Source organism: Sinocyclocheilus rhinocerous, unplaced genomic scaffold (genome assembly GCF_001515625.1).
Source record: "Sinocyclocheilus rhinocerous isolate Xijiao unplaced genomic scaffold, SAMN03320098_v1.1 scaffold90, whole genome shotgun sequence".
In the NCBI taxonomy this organism is placed as follows: Eukaryota; Metazoa; Chordata; class Actinopteri; order Cypriniformes; family Cyprinidae; genus Sinocyclocheilus; species Sinocyclocheilus rhinocerous.
This window is the reverse complement of record NW_015657969.1, coordinates 402,202-418,051: the sequence shown is the minus strand read 5'-3', so window position 1 is coordinate 418,051 and position 15,850 is coordinate 402,202. Positions and strand designations below refer to the sequence as shown.

The window sequence follows — 15,850 nt, the reverse complement described above, 5'->3', positions numbered from 1 at the left end:
CAAGTTATAAATGTTAGCCTGACTTCATTGAGTATTTTAAGGTTACAAGAAGTATAAATACCTCCTTATTTCCACATTTGTATTTTTTTGTGTAGATTCCAGTATGCCTAACCTGCTGATAGTTTTAACCCTTAATTGGCATATCTGCATTTTGATGAATTAACAAGGAATCATTTTAAGGGTGAAAAACGAACTAGGAAAGAGTGCTGTTGGCACATGAAGAACGGTGGCTGAGACGTAGACGTCAGCTAGGCGGGGGGTAATAAAAACTCCCATTCATCCCGAGGAGGGGCATAATTGGCTTGACCACATCTTGAAACCTAATCTAGAATATATGAGGCAATCATGTACTTCTGCGTTTAGCGTTTGGTAAACTCCAGTCCCACTGAAATAATGGGTTAGAAAACTCTACAAACCTGCTGGATTACACTGACTTTACAAAGCACAGACTCTCGTTTCAAAACCAAACTGATTAAACCATTTACATAAACCATAATTAATGGTGCAATGATTGAGTCCAACGTGAGTCTGAGTTGCGCGTGGTGCGCTGGAGGAGATGACGGGAGCAGCGCGCACTTGGATGAGAATCACTCAGAACACAATCTGAGTCCGACCGGACACTTGGTGGTCGCCGTGTGCCTTGGATTCATCGGAACTTTCGGGTTTCTCAACAACACGCTCGTTCTCATCCTGTTCTGTCGCTACAAAATGCTGCGCTCGCCCATGAACTATCTTCTGATGAGCATCTCAGTGAGTGATCTGCTGGTGTGCGTCCTCGGCACCCCGTTCAGCTTCGCCGCCAGTACGCAGGGCCGGTGGCTCATCGGACGCGCGGGCTGCGTGTGGTATGGCTTCATCAATTCATTTCTGGGTAAGTCTGTATGTTACAGCAGTGTCGATAAACGATAGAAGTATGCTTCGAAGGCACCTGTATTGGTACTTTTGAATCGCACTTCGCATGCGCAGCAACATTGTAAGACGTTTTTAACCGTTAAAATGTTATGATACGTTTGAGTATTAGATATGTTATACGACAGATGCCGTTTGTTTATTAACGTTCTAAATAAGTATTTTCGCAGCATTGTAGAAATGCAGGCTACTTGCAGCACGTCCGACCTGTTATTACGCCGTCATCAAAATGTTTTTGTCTTTCAAAGTGAAAAGATATCAGTAACATAAAACGTTGATATAAAAAGAGAGATAGATATGAAACATGACACTCAAATGTCTTTTTATATTTCATATACTAACTTGACGTGAACTTAATTGACTTCAGAACGATATTACGCACGTTTGAACAACCGACACGAGTACCATCGCTGCAGTTGTACTTGTGGGTAATCTACATTAAATGTTATCACAGCCGCTATCGTGTGTTATATTAGTTATTGATATAATGTGTCGCGAGGTAAAAGCGTCTCTCTTCAACCGCGTCCGGTCAGACTCGTGCGCGCTGCTCTAGTCAGTTTTCTAGTCTTTTTTTTCTCGCCGGGTTGATGATGCGACGCCTATTCAGCAAATATGTTATCCAAAAGTTGCAGTAATATGAATATTACAATTTATTTGAGTAAACTGTTTGCCATTTGTGGTAAATTGGCCGTTGTTGGCACAGCTAGATTTATCATTTAATTTTGAAAGCTAATTGCAGTATACGTTTTAAACCCCCTAAATAAAAGCTTCTATACAAACGAAGCAGGTCGGGTTTTTTTTAGCACAATTTCCAAAAATGCACTGTAGTTCACCTGCACTAACTACAAACCTCATAGCTGACTAATCCAACATATAGGCTATGTTTAAACATTATACGAAGGCAGGATTTAACACCCCCTGTCCATAGATGGCCATCAGTTTGATGGATGTTGTCTTGTTGACATTTTAAACTCCTTGTACTGGATATGTTTTGGTTTGTGGAACATGTGTTGTGTTTCTGGAAATGTGCCAAAAAAAGTAAAAGTATGATATTCTTTGCAGACTACAGACCAAAAAAAAAAAAGAGAGAGAGAGAGAGAAATGCTCAAAAGTAGGCTACACAAAAAGTCTAACACACTAAAATTGACAACTTGCCAAAGTTACAACCTACAATAATAAGTTCATTGCACTTTTTCAGCCACTTTGAATTTATTTACTGGTGACGAAAATGAAGTTGGAACTATTTAATGAAAACTCATTAAATAAATAAAAAAGACAAATTATTGGAAACAAAGATGATGAAAACTTTTTTTACAGTGTACAATTGAAAAGATTGTAAAGAAAGGTCTTCATAATTGGAAAGGTGTTAAATAAACACACCAGGGCAGAGGTGTATTCTTCTCCTGATTAGGGTTTAGCGCTCGATCTGAAGGCGAGGAGAGCTGTATTCAGGGAAATAAGATGTGTGCTGTTCTGTACTTGACCCATAACGCAGAGTGTAGTGTACAGGTGTAGTGTTTCCAGTGAGTAGAATAGCTGTTCTGTTGTTAATTAACAGGTGTTACTTTTCTTGTGCCAACAGCCGTTAAGATCAAATGGGTCTGTGTGATTATATGGCAATAGATTTTAACATCAGTGCTTAAGAACTCTTTATGTATGACCTAGTTGGTAAATAAAAAAGGTTGTTGATGCATTGTAATGGTCAAAACCTCAAATACTGGTCAGGGTCTTTTGCTGAACAAAGCTGTGTGAATCACCATTGGTTCAATAAATCCACACTTATAGGAGAACTAAGAGTGCTTTTATAGAAAAAACCTCTGTAACTGGTTACAGTCCTTGAAAGCCTGATGGCAAATACCTGTCATTGCTTTCAAAAGGCTCATTACTTGCTTTCCTGATTAGCTGTCATCAGGAACCACCATGTATATGATATAAGTTGCTTCTTTTCTCATTTACAATGTCTAAAGCCATTATGGTGGTAATTGTAAGCTGTGGACTATACACTTGTTTCACTGATTACTGCTATCTCCCTCAAATAAATTACACTGATAAAGTGCTAACAAAGCGGATACTTACAAGACAAAAAGAAATGTAAGTCTTTATTCTTTGAACCAGCTGTGAATAGTACAGTACAGCTACATATTGTCAGGCTCATGGAGATATAGCTTCATCCATTGTCAGTGCAGATTTTATATACACACACATCAGGCAGAGAAAAAACGACTAGTTCTCGTTCAGGCTTATACAGTAGTTTAAATATTCAAGCTCATAGTCTCTTTGAACAACATCATTTTTGAATCAAGGTCTTTCTAAACAGCTTTTTTATGATTAGCATGGCAGGATTTTGGGAGATGATCTTAATGAAAACAGTGTGAATGTGAGAGACTGGAAATGCAAGCACATCTATTTTGTCTTTCTTTGCTTAAAGTTTAGTGAACTCTGATCTGCAAATTTACATAGCCAAAAAAAAGAAAAAAATACCGTGAAACGTCACAGATTGGCCTTTTAGCTGAATTTTAAAAAAGTAAACTTAAAACCTGTCTGGTTTGTAATGTTGCATAGTCCGTATTTCGCTGCTCAAAGCCCAGTGTGACTGCATTTTTCTACATAAAGTTAATTATTAAATAAGGGAGCGTTGTAAGTTGTAGCATTTTTTTTCTTCAACTATTAAAAGACAGAGATTTACAGTCTTATAAGAACTGATCGCCAAACTTCCTTAATGGTAGACTACACAATACACATGCAGAAACTGTTGGTGCATCTGGTAATGGGCACTTTTGTTTCCTTGTGCATTTGGCAAAACCAAATAAACTCAGGGGAATCTTAAAATATCACACCTGAAACTGAAGGCAGCTATCATGTCAACTGTCATTTTAACTGTAAAGAGCAGGTGTTCTCATTCATTTGAGATGTGTTTTGACATTTGAGATGTGTTTGCAAGGTCTCTTAAGGTACAAGGGAGTGTGTAATGTGTATTATTAAAATCATGCCAAAATATATTGCAAAATAGTAAGGGTGTTAATGTGCCGGTATAAGAAACCAAGCTGATACTACAATAATCAATAATAAAACCTTCAGCAGAATTGTTAGTACAGAATACTAACAGAGTACAACTGTAAAAACTACCTTTAATATGTAGGATACAAATACAGTTTTATTGTAACAAAGTGTGTCAGACGATTACTATTTAGTTACTATTACTACTATTTATCACCACAATTTAGCTTCTGGGGGGGAAATAACACTAAAACAGGTTTTCTGAAGAGGAACTGGATTAGATGATTTGTAGTAGTAGACTGAAAATAGTTGTTGTGGGATTACTTTAAAGGAATAGTTCATTCTCATTCTCACGGCATCCATTCACTGCAGAAGATCCATTGGTGAGCAAGTGATGTAATGCTAAATTTCTCCAAATCTGTTCAGATGAAGAAACAAACTCATCTACATCTTGGATGGCCTGCGGGGTGAGTAAATTTTCAGCATATTTTCATTTTTGGGAGAACTATTCCTTTAAAATAATTTCACTCAGAAATTGCTAGTAAATGTCACAATTACAAAGAAACCGCAAGTAGCACATTGAATTATACATGAAATTTTAAAGTATAAAGAATTTCTTGTAAAACACTTCAATAGTCTTTATTTACAAGTTTGAAAAACATTTTTTTACAGTGTAGAAAATCAGGTCCTTACTAATGGCACATTATTGAATAAACATTTGGTGTAGGATTTAATTTGAAACCATTTTCCCTCAGAAATTGCTAGTAAATTTCACAAATAATTGCAAAGAAACCCAATTAACAGTTTGAAATAAACATGACATGACAGTAAAAAGACTCAAAGAGTATTTTCTTGTAAAACGTTATCCAATAATCTTAATTTACAATTTAGAAAAATCTTTTTTTACAGTGTCAAAGTGTATCGAAATTCTCATTTTTTCCCTCGATTTTAAGCAAGGTAAACCCACAGCACTGAGCATGATGTGTATTTGCAGTACACCCAATAAAAGTGCAGATTTGGCTTATTACTCAACGTAAACAAACCCTCAAAGGTAATAAGGATCTGTAAGCAACCCAGAACTGCAGCTATTACTCATAACAGTGCGTTGTGTTGTCTATGTAAAAAATCTTTTTTTACAGTGTCAAAGTGTATCGAAATTCTCATTTTTTCCCTCGATTTTAAGCAAGGTAAACCCACAGCACTGAGCATGATGTGTATTTGCAGTACACCCAATAAAAGTGCAGATTTGGCTTATTACTCAACGTAAACAACCCCTCAAAGGTAATAAGGATCTGTAAGCAACCCAGAACTGCAGCTATTACTCATAACAGTGCGTTGTGTTGTCTATGTTTCTCTCTTCTGTTTGTACAGGCGTCGTGTCTCTAATCTCCCTGGCGGTGCTCTCATACGAGCGCTACTGCACCATGATGGGGGCCACGCAGGCAGACTCTACCAATTACAGAAAGGTGGCCATGGGTATTGCCTTCTCCTGGATATATTCCATTATTTGGACTCTTCCACCACTGTTTGGATGGAGCTGCTATGGTCCGGAGGGTCCTGGCACCACCTGCAGCGTCAACTGGGCAGCCAGAACAGCCAACAATGTGTCTTACATCGTCTGTTTGTTTATCTTCTGCCTTATTCTCCCTTTTATGGTGATTGTCTACAGCTATGGCAGACTCCTTCAGGCTATCACACAGGTAGGTGTCACAACCACTACTGTCTACTACAGCTGATGAGTTATTGATTTCAGAGAGGCTTTATGCCTCATATTCCAGACCATTATGCCTGATTTGTAGAAACTTGGCTTGGATGCATTTCTTGAGTTACTGGTTGCTCAATAAATTAAATAAATGATGAATTAAGTGTTTTTTTCTTCAGTTGAACCCAAAAGAAGATATTGTGAAGAATATTGGTAACCAAAGAGTTGACGGCAGCCGTAACTTCCATAGTATATTATTCCATAAATATTATTATTTTAATATATACATTGGGCTTATTATATAGTGTGCCTAATTTACAAAAAAGAACGATATTTTTATTTGTAAAATATTCCAGATAAATTTCCCCCATCTAGAAGCAACAGAAGTGTAGATCAAGGCATCATTGTATTGTATTAAAATATATGTAATACAGTGTAGCAGGAAAAACATGTTCTCCATGCTCTTGAGGGAAAAACTGTCCTTGACTCCTTCTCGTTACATTGCAGCTTATTATTGTAACAGAAAATGCAGCAAATGATTTATGCAACCTGCCACAAAGAGAAACAATTACCTGGACTTCAACTTCAACTTTAATTAGCTTAATATTCACAAATCATTATTCACAATGACCTTTTTGCACCATTAACAAAACCACTCGGCAGTCTTCTCAATGTGTGGTTCAAATTAAAAACAATTTGAATATATCGGCTCACGGCAGTTTGTCTGTGTTCCTCTATCATTTCCACTTTACCAGACGAAGCTAGATTAATTCTTTTTCGAATGCTTGCTCCAGAGATGTCCTGTACTGTCAGGTGATTAGCATCTACAGTCAGCAACAATTAAAAAATATTCTCAATGTTTTGCACAAAACATCTTGAATTCAAATTAAGCACTGTATTATGTTGGAAATGGAGCAAATCGTGTCAGAATTTGCATGGAGATGGGAAGAAAACAACATTTCAGTTGAGAAGTAGTTTTTATTTGATGTCCCCAGAGTGGCCCAATCTTCTAGAGTAAACAAAACACAAACGCTCTCAAAGCTCCCACAATTCCTTTCCTTTCTCCCGCCCCTCGCAGTGTGGGTGACCTAACAGAGGCCATCAGGTGCTTACGTTAAAAGCACTGACACAACAAATAACTTTGATTTGCAACCAAATTGCTTTCAATAGCAACAATGAATGAGAAATCTCCTTGCAAGCTCCATCTTCTCTGTGTCTGAATAGACTGCAATGTATGAAATAGATTTTCCAGCACTTTTAATAGACTGTGATGTTCAGAGAGAGTTGTTAAATTAAAACATTCATGTTTATGTAAGTTAGCCCTGCCTAAAATGGGCCATTGATGCTTTCAGAACTGGAAGATTCACCTTTTCGTTTCACTTCATTCAGCAGCAACTCATTGTCATTGCATTAACATAAGCACTTTCTTCATAAAGTTTTTTTTTGCTGTGATAAAGCCCTGCTGAAGGTTGTCTGTAGATCCGCAATGAACTGTATGTGAAGCCATGGTTATACTGTAGCCTATATAGGTCAAGACTTAGCGCTAGACATCTTTCCTAATCTGCTGCCTTCAATTTATTTGGATGTCATTTAATGCAAACCAATTATAGGCCAATCGTAGCGTGAGATCAGATAACTGAAGCGTCGTCTCCACTGTATAACAGTGATTGTAGCTCCTCTCCACTGGTATTGAACCACAGGCGCAGAGATGGAATGCTGATAAGCTTTGAGTCTTTTAGACAATTAGCACCCTGTGTGTTTATACGAGATGCAACTCTGACTGTTCGGTGCGGTGGAGTCCTGGGGGGACAGGTGCCAGATATATTCACCATCCACTCTGCTAAATCTCAAAGGGGGTGATAAAAATGCCACATGATGTTATATTACATAGTAACCAGCTCTTCGATTAAGCTGAAGGCTCTTTTTAATGGCATGCATCACAAGCAATCAATTAGATAATGATTCACTCACGTTTGTGATCAATAAGACCGCGCAAACCAGTGCTCAAGCTCTCACTGAAACATGCTAGGGTGGATTTGGTACACTCTACCTTACTGTGACAGTCTGAATGTCACCTACAGTAAGTAGACCTACAGGCTTTGTCCCTTCGTCCCCCAAAAGTGTCAAAGTGTTATATAAGTTTGAATGAAGATTTGACAGTTGCGTATTCACAGTGCATAGGGCACATACAGTTATCCTCCCAGCTTCTGAAAGTGAATGTGAAAATGACGTGACATGTGGCCAAGTATGGTTACCCATACTAGGAATTAGTGCTCTGCATTTAACCCATCCTAAGTGCGCACACACACAGCAGTGAACACACACCCAGATCAGATAACTGAAGCGTCGTCTCCACTGTATAACAGTGATTGTAGCTCCTCTCCACTGGTATTGAACCACAGGCGCAGAGATGGAATGCTGATAAGCTTTGAGTCTTTTAGACAATTAGCACCCTGTGTGTTTATACGAGATGCAACTCTGACTGTTCGGTGCGGTGGAGTCCTGGGGGGACAGGTGCCAGATATATTCACCATCCACTCTGCTAAATCTCAAAGGGGGTGATAAAAATGCCACATGATGTTATATTACATAGTAACCAGCTCTTCGATTAAGCTGAAGGCTCTTTTTAATGGCATGCATCACAAGCAATCAATTAGATAATGATTCACTCACGTTTGTGATCAATAAGACCGCGCAAACCAGTGCTCAAGCTCTCACTGAAACATGCTAGGGTGGATTTGGTACACTCTACCTTACTGTGACAGTCTGAATGTCACCTACAGTAAGTAGACCTACAGGCTTTGTCCCTTCGTCCCCCAAAAGTGTCAAAGTGTTATATAAGTTTGAATGAAGATTTGACAGTTGCGTATTCACAGTGCATAGGGCACATACAGTTATCCTCCCAGCTTCTGAAAGTGAATGTGAAAATGACGTGACATGTGGCCAAGTATGGTTACCCATACTAGGAATTAGTGCTCTGCATTTAACCCATCCTAAGTGCGCACACACACAGCAGTGAACACACACCCGGAGCAGTGGGCAGCCATTTTTGCTGCAGCGCCCGGAGAGCAGTTGGGGGTTCGGTGCCTTGCTCAAGGGTTCTCTCCTCAGTCGTGGTATTGAAGGTGGAAGAGAGCGCTGTACATTCACTCCCCCCACCTACAATTCCTGCTGGACCTGAGACTCGAACTCACAACCTTTTGGGTTACGAGTCCGACTCTCTAACCATTAGGCCACGACTTCCCCACTGTCGCTCCACTCCGTTGACTAACCCATCCAAAATGTCACCCAGCAGGGGATCGACTGCCTTCCCAAAGAACAGCCTCATTTGCTCAGACACTGCCGGTCTCTTTCTGTAAACTCACACTGTGGGGGGAACGGAGCGCACTGGGGAAACGTAGGGTGAAAAACCCAGAGGATTTGCCACACTAGTTTCCTTCGAGACAGAACCGTCCGTTTGCACAGAGACCAGCTGGTTCGACGGAACGAGAGAGAGAAACGAAGTTTACATCTGCTGCACGTCATGTTGCCAGCTCTGAAAAGTGAGGTTTCAAGGAAGAAATTTCGCAGATGAAGCATTTTGATTTAATTCGATTGGTTTGGATTAAAGGCTGGAGTTTTGGGGAAATTGGCTAGGATGGTTTTCGTTAGGGTTTACTACTTGCTGTCAGTTTCTAAAGGCTGGAATACACTACATGACTTTTAAAATCGGAACAGATTTTAAAACACTGGGCATCACACGCTTGCTGACTTTGTAAATGGCTACAGAAAAAACTAGGCGTCATACACTAAACAACTGAGAATCACACATGACTTTTAAAATCGGAACAGATTTTAAAACACTGGGCATCATACGCTTGCTGACTTTGTAAATGGCTACAGAAAAAACTAGGCGTCATACACTAAACAACTGAGAATCACAAACTGAGCAAAACAAAATCATGCAGAAACATGCACTTTGTTTTAAAAATCAGGTCAAAATATCAAACATGTTTCTGGATGGAATCAAAGTCTGAAGTGCTGCCAAAATCTGCAGACTGGCTCTGACTTTCTGGAACTGACTCGTCCAGACTGTAAATAGGGGCAAATATCTGTGCAAAAGTTGTGTAGTGTATTTCAGCCTTTACTTGTCAAACTGCATGTCTTGAAAGGGATCATTCACCCAAAAATGAAAATTCTGTCAATCATTTACTCTGTCTTTCTTCTGTAGAACAACATTTAGGCTGTTTTTGCCCATAAAATGGATTTCACATGGGTCCAAAACAACACTGCACACCATCAATTTTAATTGTAAGGACAAAAAAGACAATCATACAGATTAAATAAAATCATACAGGTCTGAAATTACATGAATAATGACAGAATTGTCGTTTTTGGTGAACTATCCCTTTAACTTCAAGTAGCTTTTGTGTCATGCTAGCTGCTGTCTCTGTTTTGTTTGTTTTGAAGTTGAGCCTGACGACTTACAATTTAATTAGTCTGCAATTAACAGTGCAATCCCTCTTAATTAGGAGCCTTCAAATGACATTGAAAATGATGAAGTCTTTTTGGAGAATTGCTATTCCAGGTTAAGTGGCCAGATGTTGTGAAAGCTACTTTCATACTCTGAATATGGAAGACATGAACTTCAAAGACCAATGATAGCTTAATACTTACTAGTTGGTAGATCTTAACCAGGAGTGTCTAATTCTGCTTCTGGAGGGCCAATTTCCTGCTGAGTTTAGCTCCATTCCTAATGAATCACTGTGTTTAGTTTTTCAGGATTACTGGAAACTTCCAGGCAAGTGTGTTGAGGCAGATTGAAGCTAAACTCTGCAGGACATTGGCTCTCCAGGAGCAGGATTGGACACCCCTGCTCTCCCAGTCTTTCCTCATCCCCTCATTTCAGACAGAACAGACAGCCCTCAGGATGTCAGAATATTCAACAAAACTCTGTTGTCACATGTCCTTATTACAGCTACTGCTGAAATGCTACTCTGCACTCCTGAAAGAGAAAGTTACGAGGCAATTCTTAAAATGTGCTTGCGTTGTCATATTCTATATTGTGCTATTTAGAGCAGTTTTTGCTGTTGTTGTTGTTGTGTGAATTTTGCAGCATTTTTTAAGGTGGACAGGTGGAATGAATCCTTAATCTTTTAAAGGGGTCATATGATGCGATTTCAAGTTTTCCTTTCTCTTTGGAGTGTTACAAGCTGATTGTGCATAGATAAGATCCCTGAAGTTGCAAAGACTAAAGTCTCAAAACCAAAGAGATATTCTTTATCAAAGTTAAGACTCTGCCACGCCCCCCTAAAACGGCTCATTCTAACACGCCCCCGCTCGCGATTATGGTAAGGGGCGTTACATTTCAGACAAGTGCTTGCGGTTTTCGGCCAATCACAATGCACTGGGTTAGCTGGCCAATCAGAGCAGACTGCGTTTGTCGGAAGGAGGGACTTTGTAGAAAACAAAGCATTTGAGAGAGGCGGGACATATAGGACCTACAATAATGTACAGTATTAGAAAAATAATGTGTTTTTTGAACATTAAAGCATGTCAACATATTCTGTTACACCAAATACACAAAATAATGATCTTTAAAAAAGCATCATATGACCCCTTTAATAAGTCCTGGTGAATGGCCTATATAGAATAGGTCTATATAGAAAGTTATGGAGTGGATCAGTGTTCTAGCAGATGACAATTTATTTGTACAATCACAACAGTATTTCTATACCACAAGACAATACAACTTTTCCGGGGTTCTTAGATGCGGAAGTTGTTGTAAACTTCTATAATGGTGAATGGAAATTACAACAAATATATTTTTGCATTCCGATTTGAACCAATAGCAAAAGAAAAACTCTACTATAGCATTTCAATGACTTTCCAAAAGAGGGAGGGGGGGGTCAAGAGATTTTGGTGGTCAGAAGAGAAGCATGTAAAATTTTCTGTCACTCCCTCAGCATTATATTAGAAACACAGTAGCAGTAGCATTAACTAGATTTCTGAAATTTAATGTCAATGTTATATAGCACAAAGTGTAGTGTTATAAATATAATTTTGTTTTAAAAACTAAAAATTATGAAAAACTTTTTACAATGTTAGTAACTCTAGAAACGTGACATCATAATCTTTGAAAAGGACAGTATTACATTTGAATAGGTAAATATACACTAAACACAATTAAAAGATAGAAAGTATATCTAAATTAATTGAAAACAGTAATGAACTGAAGACTTTGTGTAAATATTCCACTACAAAAAATTTACTCATTTTGAACAGATTCATTTAAATGACTCATCTGAACAAACCGATTCACTAAAATGTCAAAATTATTTGACTTTCAGAAATACATAGAAAGGATACAAGTTGATATGTGCTGTTCTTTCTGCTCAAACTACACATAAAACATGAAATTTGTGCGCCAACTGATTAAAGATACTTCCTGTAAATAATTTAATAGTTTATCATTTAATTTCTCAGGACCGGTTGCACACCAGTTGCTGTCTAATTTGAGCCGCTTGCGCAGTTCAAATAAAAATTATAAAATGCGACTCATTTATTTAAAATGCTGTTGATCTCTCTCCATATAACTCCTGCACAGACTGTTTCCTTGAGTAATTTATATCATTGGCATTTGATTGGGTTTGTTAGTCTATAATTAGTGGAAACAAAATTTCATTAAAATGTTATGACAAATAGAGGGATATAATTACACACAGAAAATGAGATTAGTGGTGGAAGGAGTGTTTGTATTACTGAACACACCCTCTTCGCCGGTTTACAGAGAATAGAGTGCAGACATGAATGCGATTAATTCATTTTGCCGGACTGTTTACTTAAAGGCACTGATTTATGCATGCTGTACAAGCAACTGTAGCTGCTTAAAGAATAGAGGGAGACCGGGAGCAATAAAGAAAGGAGAGCAACACACTCTCCTGGGAGCTTTTTAGCAGCTATACTCACAACTGTTCTGCCCACCTGTCAGACAGAAGATTTAATGATCTAGTCCACTGTATTTGTTTAGTGTGGGCGACGACTGAACAGGTTATGCCCCAAATCAATCAGGAGACAATCGTCAGGGCCTATTTTACTGAAATGGGTCAGACTAGAATGAAGTTTTATCTCTCCTTCTCTTTTCTGTCACTCAACTCTAACTCCTCATCCATATACTGTACCATCCCCTTTTTTTTCTCTCTCTGGCTGACACTTTCTTTAAGTCTGCTTTAGACTTTGCTGTGTGCTTCTCATTCACTGTTCCATCTGTCACTTCAGCCGCCCATCTTTCAACTATCAGCTCTCTTTCTCTACTTACTTGTTGTCTCTCACTTATGTGCGTGTGAGAGAGAGAAAGAGAGAAGGATTTTTACTGGCAGCTATTTTAAATTCCTCCTATTACTTTACTTTATCTAAAGTCTGAGAACACATTGCAAATCCTATTACTGATTGATTGATTGATTGATTGATTGATTGATTAACGGATGCTTTCTTTTTTATTTATTTATTTAGTTATGAAATATTAGATTTATTTAGATTTAGATTTAGATTAGTTCAACTTTATTTATATATATTTTATTACTTATTTACTTATTTATTATTTATTTACAATGTTTTATTTCTTCCTATTTCTTTTTTAAATTTATATTTTTTCAAATGTATTCATATTTTTTTTCCCTATTTATTTATTTATTTATTTACTGTTTTACTGATCATGAGAAAAAAGAAAGATAAAGAAAAGAAAAATCATAAGGGAAAAAAAACGAAATAGAAGCATTTTTACACGAGCTGACAACAACTCACCCAACGACACACGGTCCCCAAACCACGTTTTGTCACGGAAACACACGCTAGAAGTTGAACGGGAATGACACGAATCAACAAGTGAAACAGGAGTTGTTTAATTGAAAATGGACACAGGGAAGAAATTAGTGCTGCAAGCTATTTGCGTGATGATCTGTTCTGAAAAAAATAGCTCCATTTCTTGTGTCCAAACTTTTCTTAAAGCTGTGTTGCTGCTGCTGTTTTTCTTCCGCTGACCTCAACCCATGCCTTGCTCTCTCATTGGCTGTAGCTCGTCGAGACACCTGACACCACATGATGTCGAGTCGGCCGACCGGTCCAGATATTTAGCATGCTAGATATTCATTTGGCCGATGCGTCAGCGAGCCTCTTTGATGCGTCATTGAGTAGTTCACACATAAAGATTGACGAGCGCTGATCACCCGCTGATTTTCCTCCAATCACAGCCCGACCTGTCGGCGAGCTCGTTAACTTGCAAATCGGGCTTAAAATCCTGTAGTGTGAACTAGGCATAAAAAGAACTGGCTCGTTTGTTTGTGAATCATACTTCACTGGTTGTGTTTTTTATATTTGTTTTTTCCATGCATGTCACAACTTGATAGAAAGACATTTCTTACCATTTTCCGGAACAATTTAATCACCATTTCATCACATTCAAAACTGACCACAAACTGATATCCACAACTCTTTTACAGTGATGCTAAAGACTCAGCAGTGTAGAAAATTTTTTTAAGGACCATCTCCATCTTGCTTAAGTCTTTCAAATTGAACCCTCCACCAGATCAGCAGAATATCAGGTTCACCAGAGAACTGAAAGATTTACCCACATTTCCCTGACTGCTGACAGAGATTTATTTTTCTAATGGAGACTGTTGTTTTTCCAAGACCAGAGAGAGATCTACAGAAACAAAGTTACGTTTAAAGGTCTCAGCTGTGATCGCAGCCACACTGCATTCAGAATCTTTCTAGCCACATGTTTCATGTCCACATTCCCACATACACGAGGGATCCTCCCTGACCAAACACTCTCTGACAGCCACAGGAGCTGCCACGCGCATTAGCATCTCCTTGTCGAGGAGCGCTAACAGCACTCCATGCTGCTGGGTTTGCCACCTTCTGACTCCAGGGCTCACACAAGCACCCAGAGGGGAGAATCTCATTACCACAACACCACCACAACATCGGGGTTAGATGTGTAGCGCATGCCTGGATTTACATGTACTTGCCTGCTCTAATGATGCAACCAATGTGAACTCTTGCCATTTGTGACTCTCCAGGCACATTTTAGAATTTTGACAGCTCTGGATGTCATCAGATTTAGGTGTTTTTTAGTTTTTAATCTATTCAATCTGGTCTCTCAGAGGGAAATTATTTTTTATTTATGCTAATAAGGTGTTGAACGTTAATTGAGCCTGTGCTTTCACATGTTCCCAAAGCTTATTTTCTGTCCTATTTCACAGTTTATTTGTTTAATCCATTTAGCATCTTGGCACTTTTAAATAACTGCTTATAATTGCTGTTCCCCAGCAATAATGTTTCATCACAAGGTGTGCTGTAATTACTGGAATTCATTTGAGGATTACGGAAAGCGGACACACACCTACACAGACTCCTATTGTGATACACATCTGAGGATGTCCGTCTTTAGTCATGGTATCCTGTGTTTAATGTGACCATGAAGTTTCCACCTCTCAATCAAAATTCATTTGGGTGGAAGTTGTGGACGTTTTGCGGGGTACAAACTGCCCTTTTTTTGTCCACCCACCTCAGTGTTGCATCTCAAACAGCCGTCACATCTTCCACTCACTCTTAATTAGTAGTGCGTCCACAGATGTGCTGCTGGCTGCGGCCTCTGGTGATGACTTTACACCCGCCGCCATGACTTTACACCCCCACAGGCCTTCACACCTTGCAGGCCGTGTTATTCACAGCCTGCACCCCTGAGTGTTGCCCTTCTCTGCATATAGGACAAATTTTTAATGTGACCACTAAAAAAAGACCCAGAAAACTATGGCGCAACTCAATGGGGAGCCTATTAGCAACTTGACATTGATCTGACATTCTTCTAAAGAATAATTTGTCAAGTTGTGGAAGGTGGACGGTAGAAACGAGGGTTTCTTGCGAGGACCGCCTGTCAGGAAAGGGCCACACATGTTCCACTCCATTGCTCTTAATTAGCTCTTAGTCAAAGCACAATTATATTCCTCTGGGTGCAGGGTTTCAGCCATTACATTTCAGAAGTACAGACCCATGAGGAAGACGTGTTCATGTTGTAATTTATAGTATAGGATATAATTCAAAGCACTGTATGACTCTGATCATTAAGATATATGTTTGATCATTTATATATATGTGAGGAATCTTAAAATAGAGGTGAATTCTTCCATATTTAATGGGGCTACTTCCCTTTGCATACTTTCTATCTTTTTCCATCCATCTTCATTAATTTCACTTGTATAG

General features: G+C 38.7%; 1 pseudogene; it reads left to right on the top strand.

Moving 5' to 3' along the window:
• The first annotated feature begins 492 nt into the window (after positions 1-492).
• Positions 493-15,850, top strand: part of LOC107721857 (parapinopsin-like) — a 39,209-nt pseudogene continuing 23,851 nt past the window's right edge.